Here is a 10737-nt window from a genome sequence, read left to right on the forward strand (position 1 = left end):
TTTTTCAACTTCTTCAATGGGGGATTATATGTGAAGTTTATTGCATGTGTAAAATAGAAAGGATTGAGAGAGAGGTGAAGGAATAGATGTAGGAAGTTGGTTATTTATAGAGAAAGCAGAAGAACAAACTTAAATTAGAAAACGCCGGCCTTTTAGTATAGACAATGCATTATGTTAAAGCTTATATAACAAGCCAGCATACTGTTAAATTATTTGGGTCCAAGTGGAAGAACGTTAACTTGTAAAATAAACAATAAAAGATCATGAAAAGTAAAATATAATAATAATTAATTAATCAAAGGCATATTTTTCTGTCTGTTTATTGCTCCGGCAGAGGCTGATATGGTCAGACTATCGGTTATATTGCCTTGTTATCTTTGTCCAGACTCCAGATGCAAATTCTGGCCAGTTTCTCCCCAAGACCAAGTCACACTAGTGTGAAATGATGATTGTAAAGGAAAAAAATTTCTTTGATAACTAATAGTGTCGAAAGACAGTTGGAAATCCACTTCAAAATCAATTGGCAATGAAATGAGTAATTCAATTTCTTACAAGTTAGTCAAAGTTTCTTAACTTTCTAACGTGAGGTGATTCTCTACATCCAGACGGTGCCCACCCCTTTCAAAGGCAAATTCAAATAATAACCATCCATTATACTAACAGTGCAATGCTCATCTTTTAACAAATAAGAATGGCATATATAGGCTCTTATTTCTCTTCATTGATCATGAACTTTGAAGGGACATATACACTACCATACGAGAGACAAAAAGCTCATTCACTTCGACAATTGACTCAAAAAAAAATCAGACGTATCAAGTGTTACTGTTCTACGTATGAACTTTTTGCTAATTCCTTTTGGTGTATGATTTGAAATTTATATTAGAAGTGGTTTTGTGTATTGTTATTTATTGCTTATACTCTTCTTGCCTACTTTTTATATCATGGTTGTGCGGTGGCGGATACAAGATTGTAACATTAGGTCGTCCTAAGGCGCTAGTTAAGCGACGGGCTGGACCTAGCACCTATACTCTTAGATGGGCCTAAGCAGGGGCTTAGGTGGACTAAGTGGATTAAGTGAATTTATTATATATCATACAAATAAAAGTCTGTTTACACTTAAAAAAAAAAAAAAAAAAAAAAAAACTATACTTGTATTGAGAATTTAGGTTCATTACTAACATATAACTTACAAAATATCAAAAAATTTTGCCTTTTATAATGAATTTTAAAAGAAATAACGGTGTTAAATGTATGGTATAAAAAGTATTTGACTGAGTAATACATCATCCATTTGTTAATTAAAATGCTAAGTAAAACAACCTGATTGGACAACAATTTAAAAAAAATACAACAACAAATTAAACCCTCAAATTTATCTGTATATATTCACGGGCCAATCTTAGTGCAAAATCTCTCCAGTTACGTGGTTCGGTTAAACTTAATTTGAGTGGCTGGATCCATGTATAACTTATATTATTGTTAAATCGTGATTAATATTGAGAAGTATCAATCCTTATAGGCCTGTTTAGGACTAGTTTGGTATTTGTGTGCGCTTTTTAAAAAAATTAATTATGCTATACTGTGAGAATAAATAACTGTAAAATAAAGTTGTTGAGTGTTTGATAAACTTATTTTTGTAAAAGTTCTTTTAACAAAAAAATTAGTATACGAGTGTTTGGTAAACTTTTATAAAAATTGCTGTGAATATGTTAAATGATTAAAAGTGATATGGTATGTAATGTGATATAATAATTGTCAAAGAGAATAGTAGGGGCAAATATTGCAATTTTAAAAACTAATAAATAAATAAATAAACACTTTTTTTAGAAGTATGGTAGACTCTGCTTCTACTTTTCTACTGTTATTGACAACATTTTTTAATATAACACCTTTGTTTTTCGTTTTACCAAACTCATTCTCTATGTTCCTCTTTATCCGAAATTAGATCATTCTTCTTGGTTCAAAACTTTTGTTGCACAACATCTACACAACCATGGTGGATTTCTCTCTTTCACCACCTGCTTAGACCGTTGGATGATCTTTGGAGGTCCTCACAGGCGCTGCTTCAGACTTCCAAGGTGTCCCAAGACCACCCGGATCCATGAATGAATCTGCCCCTGTTTGGGGGTGTGCTAGTTTTGGAACCTGTTTTGACTTTTATCGCCTCCATCTGAAACTAAGAAAAAAATTAAATAAAAAAGTATGAGAGTGGTCATGTGGGTGTGAAAGAAAGAGAGAGAAAGTCATTTCTCATCTTCATCTTCTCTTTTTCTTCTTCGCTAAATAAAGAACCAGAAACCAAAGACTGAGAAAGTCAAGAGGCAGTTGATATGCATTCATCTTTAAGTTCAAAAATGGAAAAAAATTGAAATTCCTAGACCGCTTAGGCCACCCAGTCGCCCACCTAGGTCGTCCCAAGGCCACCAATGCTGTCTCGGCAGTCGCCTAATCCCTATCTCGATTTTTCTCTCGATTATGAGTTAATCTCAACGGCTGGCCATTGCCCAGCCCTAGGTGCTGCCTAGGCCGATTTTTTGAAACACTGCTAATTAGAGGAAATTAAACAAAGGATTAAATACCTAAAACCCCTCAACCTTTTAGTATCATTCCAAATTGGTCTCAACTTTTTTAAACATTCCAAACAAGTGCTCAACTTATTAAAAATGTCACATGTGTTAAGCCCCAGTTAAAAATCTATTAAATTAACTAGGATTTACTTTGTCTCCAAAATCAATAGAAGGTTATGAAAGCATAACACCCGCCAATTAACGGTCACCACCACCTCATCAGGCCGTCACCTCCAAACCCAAAGCAAAACCACCAACTTCATCCTACAACTTGCTCTGCTAACATTGAGAAGAGGTCATAGAGGTTGCTAAAATTGTAAGAATTGCCATGATGTGGCCACCACCATCTTCATTGCCTACAAAGAAGAAATGGAAGCCTTGCGAGTCGAGAATTGGGGAATGAGGAAATCACATGAGCAGAAATAAGCTCCTTGAAACCTTATTTGAATTCTTAACCCCTCTTCTTTGTTAGGAAATTGCCCTCCTGATGTAATTTCAAATTGGGTCCATTTTTATTCAATTGAATACTCGTTTGATCATTGGATTCCATATTATTATATTGTCTATGTTTGAAATTTGGATTTTGAGGCAATTAATGTTAATGTGGACCAAGATATACCTACTTGGTAGGTTTTGATTTAAAAAAATTAATTAAGGCTTAACGGATTTGGAATTTTCAATAGGCTGGTTGGGTAGTTGTCTTGAATATTTAAAAAAAATTGAGACCAATTTGGAATGAGATGAAAAGATTGTTTTTTTTTGGGGGGGGGGGGGGGGTGGGGTATTTAGGTATTTAATCCTTAAACAAACTTAATGAATTAAAATGTGTATAATAATAAATTTTAAATTTAATGTGGAGACATTAAATATTAAAACACAAAATAATGTGAATTTGAATTAAGTACACATTAAAGGACTAAAATCAATGTGTAATTTAACACCAAATTTTTGTTAAATTTTAATCTTCTTCAAGAATTAAAGTTTAAAAACCCCTTAAAAATAAAAATAAAAACTGAAAAATGAAAAAGGAATGATTATCAAACCACGCTAGGGTATCACAAGAAAACTAAACAGATAATGCATGGTTCACGCCACGTATGATATAAAATTAATTATAATTAAATTTTATTTATGCAGTCATTGGTGATTAATAACAATCCATGTGGTCCGTGATGAATCACTGAATTGCAATGAGGGGTTCTGGCTGCAGTTAGCAATTCTTATCAACTTTTCAACTTTCTTAATGACAAATCTGCAGATATGAAGCCAACATTTATATATATATGGATAGGGGAGCAAGACATTTCTTAATCAGCTGAAAAGGTTGGCTACTAGCTTAATTTAGCTATTCCGTGAGCATATACATGGAGAGGGGTGCAAGACATTTCTTAATCAGCTCAAAACTTGGCTAGTGGGCTAATATCATCTAGGATCCGTGAGTTTATGTATATATGGAGAGAGATGAATTACATATCTTAATAATGGGCTCAAAAAGGTCATCAAGTGAGAAGCAAATTGCGTTAGAGGTAGAGTACGTACTGATCTTCATGGATTAGAGAGAGAGAGAGAGAGAGAGAGAGAGAGAGAGAGAGAGAGAGAGAGAGAGAGAGAGAGAGAGAGACTGTGTGTGTGATTAAGATGTGTTTTATTGGGTATATACCTGTAGAGGGATCTGAGGTGATACTATCGCGAATACTATTCTAGTATAAAGGTAGGCTCTTATCAAACTACGCTTGTTTCGGTTTTATTTCTCGATTACTCATTTCATATGGCGAACATTTGTGTCACTCTCTCTTAGAAACATAACGTACATGATGAGAGAAGAAATGAGAGAAGAAAAAGAATAGGAAAGAAAAATCAACAGCATTAATATGAATATAGTGTAATTACGGGACATGGTAGTATTCTTTCCTATATATTTACTTCTGGTTTTGATTTGATTTGATTTGATTTTATTGTGACTCCAGTTACATAAGAAGGTACAAAGATGGTAGATGACTACTCTTTTACTGTGGACTTGAATAAGCCTATTGTCTTCCAGGTTACATATCTATTTACTCCTTGCTTTAATTTGCAAGGATTTTTTCTTATAGTGTTAACACTCCTTCTACTTGTTTTTCCTATTTGCTTCTGGTTTTAAATGGTTTTGGTACCGTTGTTTATCACATAATTTAACTTCTTACAGCGTTTTGGAACCAATTTTACAGGTTGACCATCTTGGGGAAGCTTACTATGAATGGGTTCATCAACCTATTGTTGACAAGGAAAGCCCCAGATTCTTTGCAAATGACTTTTTTGAGGTGTTAATTTAATCAAGATCATATAATATGGACTTTAAACTTGCAATTATTCCTTTATTTTATCAAGTTTTAGAATGCAAATCTTGGTAAAACTTCTCAACTAAATATCATCAACCTGAAATTAACAGCTCTTGACCCGCACAGCATGGTGAGTGGTTCCAGTTGTTTGGCTGCCTGTAGCATCCTGGTTTATTTCCATGTCTTCTCGAATGGGGCTCGCTGATCATCCCGATCAGCTTGTTTTAACTGTGGTTAGTGGCATCTTTGTTTGGACCTTGGTGGAGTATATCCTTCATCGCTCCCTTTTCCACATGAAAACAAGAAGCTACTGGTTGGTCTTTGTATCCCTCTCCATTCATCCAAGCGATCAACATCATAAAACTATTTGTACGATATTAAGTGACTGTATATTTAAACTTATTACGAACTCTTTAATAGGCTTATTCATTCAAATTAAGGCAAATCCATGCAAACTATAGACCTATTATACTCTTTGTGGGTTTCATTTTTATTAAAGATGGATGTTAAGTAGGTCAGTTATGACGATATTAGCACCTCTATACTTTTTGAACATATAAAATGTGTTTGTACGTTCTAATCATAGAGCGACCGTTAGAAGTTAAACTGGTAGTTTGAAAACAGCTATGTACACTCATAGTTGGAGTGATAGAAGTTAAACTAACCAAACCCTATGTTGTGCGGAAGCTTCAAATATGAAACCAAAGCTAATACGGCAAAATATTACAAGACAAATAATCCAAAAGACACAAGGATTTATACTGGTTCGGCGTAAGCCTACATCCAGTTTCGAGACGACGAGGAAATTCCACTAATGTCAAAAGGAGATTACAAATAGAGTTTTAACTCTCAAACCCAAATCCCACATACAACCAATAGCTCTCACTCAAACTAAGAAACAAATGGAGAAGAAGAAACACATATCAAAATCCTTCTCTCCCAAAAGCTACACAAGTAGCACCAACATCTTTGATTGAGTGATTACTAACAAAATGGGATTATTACAAATGATGGGAAGAAGCAGCTCATATTCAAATGGGAGAGCCGAATGCTCTCCCTGGTTTCTCTCATCTGCCGCTCCCCCCACATCCGAAAACAATGAGCTCTTCTCCCTATATACCAAAAGAAAAGGCTCTCTTTCTTCTCTTTCTCCTAAAGCACAAGCACTTGTCAAGTTGCAAAAGAAAAAGCCGAAACAACCCAATTCCATCTGCCTTTCAACAAAGGCTAAAACTCACGGGTGTTGATGACAACAAACACAATAATGAAAGGTGTTGTTGCTTTTCCCTTTTCTCCCCAAAACAAGGAATGATGTCCACCTTTTTTCTTTTCCTTTGTTTACTAACCGAGAGTGGATGCCAAGTTGGCCATTAATTTGGCCACTATTCAACAATCTCCACCTTGGCCAAATTGTACCAAAGCCAACAAAAGTGAACATTTCTCTACCGTCTTCTCCAAATTTGCAAACCATAAGTGCCTTGATCAAAACAAAAAGTGATTCAAACGAAGAACTGAAATTCTTCAATATCACCAACAAAAGATCAAGTACACCATACCAAAGTTGGACACACAATGAACTCCACCTGCTCACAAACACCATGGTCTTAAACTGCACCAATAGACTCATTCACATAGCATGGCACATTCTCCAAGTCAAAACTGATTACAAATTTGGCAACAAAGTCTCACATACCACATACGAAAATATGCCCTTCACTCAAGTTTACCATCATCACATGAGCACCAACAGGACAACCAAAATTTCAAATTCAAATAATCAGTAGGAGATCCAAAACCATACCTCAACTGGAGTCTTCAAGAAAACTAATTGCAGATGATGGAGACCAACAGACCAAATAGCAGTGGCAAACAAATCCAACCAAATGTCCATAGACCAAAGTTAGAAAGCATATAACTTGCCTTCTACAAGAGGGTTCCACACAAATGTTCTGCAGTGCATGTGGTGTATCCAAAATAGTGTGGTGTCTCACTATCCAAACTTTTGCAGAACTCAGCAAATTGGCCCTCACAAACTCCTCCAATGTTTCCAGCAACTTGCTCCAAAGTCAACCAATGGGAGTGGAAAAACAACCAAAAATTTTTGCCGTTGAAAAATGCCAAAGAAAAGAAAACTTAGCCTTAGCCTTTTTCCCTTTTCTTCCAGCCAACAACATCATTTGTCATCATGATGTCCTTCTGCCTAAACAAATGCCGAAAGAAAAAAAAACAACATTTTCTTTTCAATTTTCAACTGCTTCTACCTTTTCTCCTTCCCACTCAACTCGTCGACAACAGCCCACATTTTGCAGCCAGCATCTCCAATTGACCAAATGCCAAAGTCATTCCTCCTGTCGAATTTTTTCAAAAAACATATTTCACCGTCATTCGAAGATTTCATAGACATACTAGTACAAAGCCTCCAAGTCGAAACCCAGAGCTCTGATACCACTTGTTGTGCGGAAGCTTCAAATATGAAACCAAAGCTAATACGGCAAAATATTACAAGACAAATAATCCAAAAGACACAAGGATTTATACTGGTTCGGCGTAAGCCTACATCCAGTTTCGAGACGACGAGGAAATTCCACTAATGTCAAAAGGAGATTACAAATAGAGTTTTAACTCTCAAACCCAAATCCCACATACAACCAATAGCTCTCACTCAAACTAAGAAACAAATGGAGAAGAAGAAACACATATCAAAATCCTTCTCTCCCAAAAGCTACACAAGTAGCACCAACATCTTTGATTGAGTGATTACTAACAAAATGGGATTATTACAAATGATGGGAAGAAGCAGCTCATATTCAAATGGGAGAGCCGAATGCTCTCCCTGGTTTCTCTCATCTGCCGCTCCCCCCACATCCGAAAACAATGAGCTCTTCTCCCTATATACCAAAAGAAAAGGCTCTCTTTCTTCTCTTTCTCCTAAAGCACAAGCACTTGTCAAGTTGCAAAAGAAAAAGCCGAAACAACCCAATTCCATCTGCCTTTCAACAAAGGCTAAAACTCACGGGTGTTGATGACAACAAACACAATAATGAAAGGTGTTGTTGCTTTTCCCTTTTCTCCCCAAAACAAGGAATGATGTCCACCTTTTTTCTTTTCCTTTGTTTACTAACCGAGAGTGGATGCCAAGTTGGCCATTAATTTGGCCACTATTCAACACCCTAGACGCACCTGCATGAGTCTCATTTTGATTATAGAGAGATCGACGACAAATGATTAATTGAGATGGTATCTATTAACTACATTGGAAGAGACATGAAACTATCCAAATTACAGAAAAGAAGAAGATGAAGATTTAGAAGGAAATCAAAGCTTGTGTTGATAGTTACAGAAAATCAGAGAGAATTTACAATTTATACTAGCCTACAAAGTAAATAACTCCAACCTTCTACCAAACTCTTCCTAGACCAATCTCCACCATTCAATCATTAATCAGTCTCCACCATACATCTGTTAATAGTAGCAGCACTCAGTTTCTTAATCACTTCTAATTTGTAGGGGAAATACCATTCATTATGCTATACATAGCTACCATCACAAGTACCCTATGGATGCAATGCGACTTGTTATGCCCCCTCCAGCTGCCGCCGCTCTAAGTGGATATGTTCCATCACCCACTCCCTTATAATTAGCGCTTCTCTCCCCAACTTAATCAACGTGTATGTATTCTATTGCATGGTCTGCTCGTGTCAGCTAGTTTTGGCTACTGTTTAAGGTTTTATCACCTCCAACAGTAGCTCCTGCTTTGTTTGGAGCCGCCGTGTTGGGATATATAGCATATGATCTCACTCACTACTACCTGCACCATGGAAAGCCTTCTAAAAAATCTACTCTGAAACTCAAGGGTAATTAATCATTTTCTGAGGCTGTTTTATTTTCTATTTCATTAATTAATCCTCTCTTGATCTATCTCTAAAACTCTAGGTAATTAATCTTTTTCTGTGATTAACAGAGGTATCACTTGAACCATCACTTCAGAATTCAAAGCAAGGGATTTGGGGTCACTTCCTCCTTATGGGACTATGTTTTTGGAACAGTTCCTTCCACAAAAGCTGCCGAGAAAAAACGGAACTAATTACTGCTAAGAGGCTTGCTGGCTGGCTCTGACATGGATTAATAATTTCTTGCTACTATTGCAACAATAACTAGTAATTCTACCACCCTTGTTGCTATATCATATGTTTCTCATGATCCCCTGATACGTTGTTCCTATCGCACACTGTAAATTGTAAAAAGGAAAGGGCCATCTCGTTGCCTATGTAATGGACCCTTGCCCGCTATTTAGGCTCATTTTGGTATACAGCGGTTTCTTTGAACAGTATTACTTGGTGTATAATGTAAAGAACTCTTTATTATAAGTTGTCTTTGGTTATTATGGAAAATACCTTCATCCACTCTATGGGTGAACTACTTACAACTAATTTTTTGAACCATGTAAATTTTACATTTGGAACTGTTCATTCTTTTAATTCTCATTTAAATATCACATTGACATAAAATAGATTTTGATACTTCTGTGGAAATACCAGACAAAATCATAAAAAGATATCGAGAGGGAGGGGGGGGGGGTTGGTAAAGTCTAAACCCCTATCAGAGAAACTCTTAAATTTTGGTTAAAATCAATAAATTTCGTCGATATTTCTGACCTACCGGTTTGGATGAATATTCAAACAATAGGTGGTTTGAATAATAAACTATATGGCACCGCAAGTGCCCTTATCTCCTGCAAATGTATATATGCGTTAAGTATATAAGATCACAACTCACAAGTACTATAATACTCTGCATGAAATTCAATTCTAGTTTTGTAATGTGAATTGTTTTCTAAGGATAAAGCAACGAACGTGGATGGTAAATGACCTTGGTTGATTAATCCATTAAATGGGCGGTACATGGCTCATGTCATATTATATATATCTCCATCTATGATATAAATGGTGCATTCGTCGCACAAAGCTTAATAGTGTCGCACTGGAGTTTAAGGGACGATAAATTCGTCGCACAAGGGTCGTGAAAACAGACTTTGCATGACATAAAATATGATTCGTCACACAATACTGAACTTGCAAGATGAAATGGAAGTCGTCGCACATAACTTAGGGGGACGAAACCACTTTGTCACGCGTAAGTTGACGCAACAAAGTTTTCTCGACGTGATACACTACATGGGACGCTTGACATTCATGGCCAAGAAGTTTGCGCAACGAACATATATATGTGACGGATTTATATGTTCATCGCGCTAACTGCTTTTGCCATGAAGTTTTGTCGCACAAATGGTATTTCTACTAGTGTGGGTTTGTTTAGAAACAGTGGATAGCGACTTCCATCGTTGACAAACATCCATTTATGTGGGTTGATAGTTAGTGGCTAGTTGGCTAATTGCAGCTTTATATATTGAGAGGGGAGCAAGGCAACATTACTTAATCAGATAAAACTAAGGTTGTGCCTTGTAAGATGGTCGATTAGTGTTGTAGTACCGTCGAATTGAACAGGCCTCGTCTTTCTGACGATCTCATTGCTCTTTTCATTATGCATGGATTCAGATTTAGTTATTTTCACCAAGACAACATATGCAAATTAAAGGCCTCTTCACTTGGCATATAAATGTAAGAATCTTAATAACCGCACTAATTTAAAAGATAAGCTGTAATCTTGGTACCATATTCATCTCTCATTTATCTGGATTGAAAGTTAAAGGGAAACTAACTTTTACAGGTTGGCCATCTTGGAGAAGCGTACAATGTATGGGTTCACCAACCTATTGTTAGCAAGAAAATTTCAATTGTTCAAAACAAACTGAACTGCAATGAGTTTTTGTAAACTCACCTAAATTGAAT

The 10737-nt window shown here is 36.1% G+C and overlaps 1 pseudogene; it reads left to right on the forward strand.

The window, feature by feature from the left end:
• The first annotated feature begins 4557 nt into the window (after positions 1–4557).
• On the forward strand, positions 4558–8972 carry LOC137724613 (dihydroceramide fatty acyl 2-hydroxylase FAH1-like; annotated as a pseudogene).
• Positions 8973–10737: the final 1765 nt, after the last annotated feature.

This window comes from Pyrus communis, chromosome 2 (genome assembly GCF_963583255.1).
Source record: "Pyrus communis chromosome 2, drPyrComm1.1, whole genome shotgun sequence".
Lineage (NCBI taxonomy): Eukaryota > Viridiplantae > Streptophyta > Magnoliopsida > Rosales > Rosaceae > Pyrus > Pyrus communis.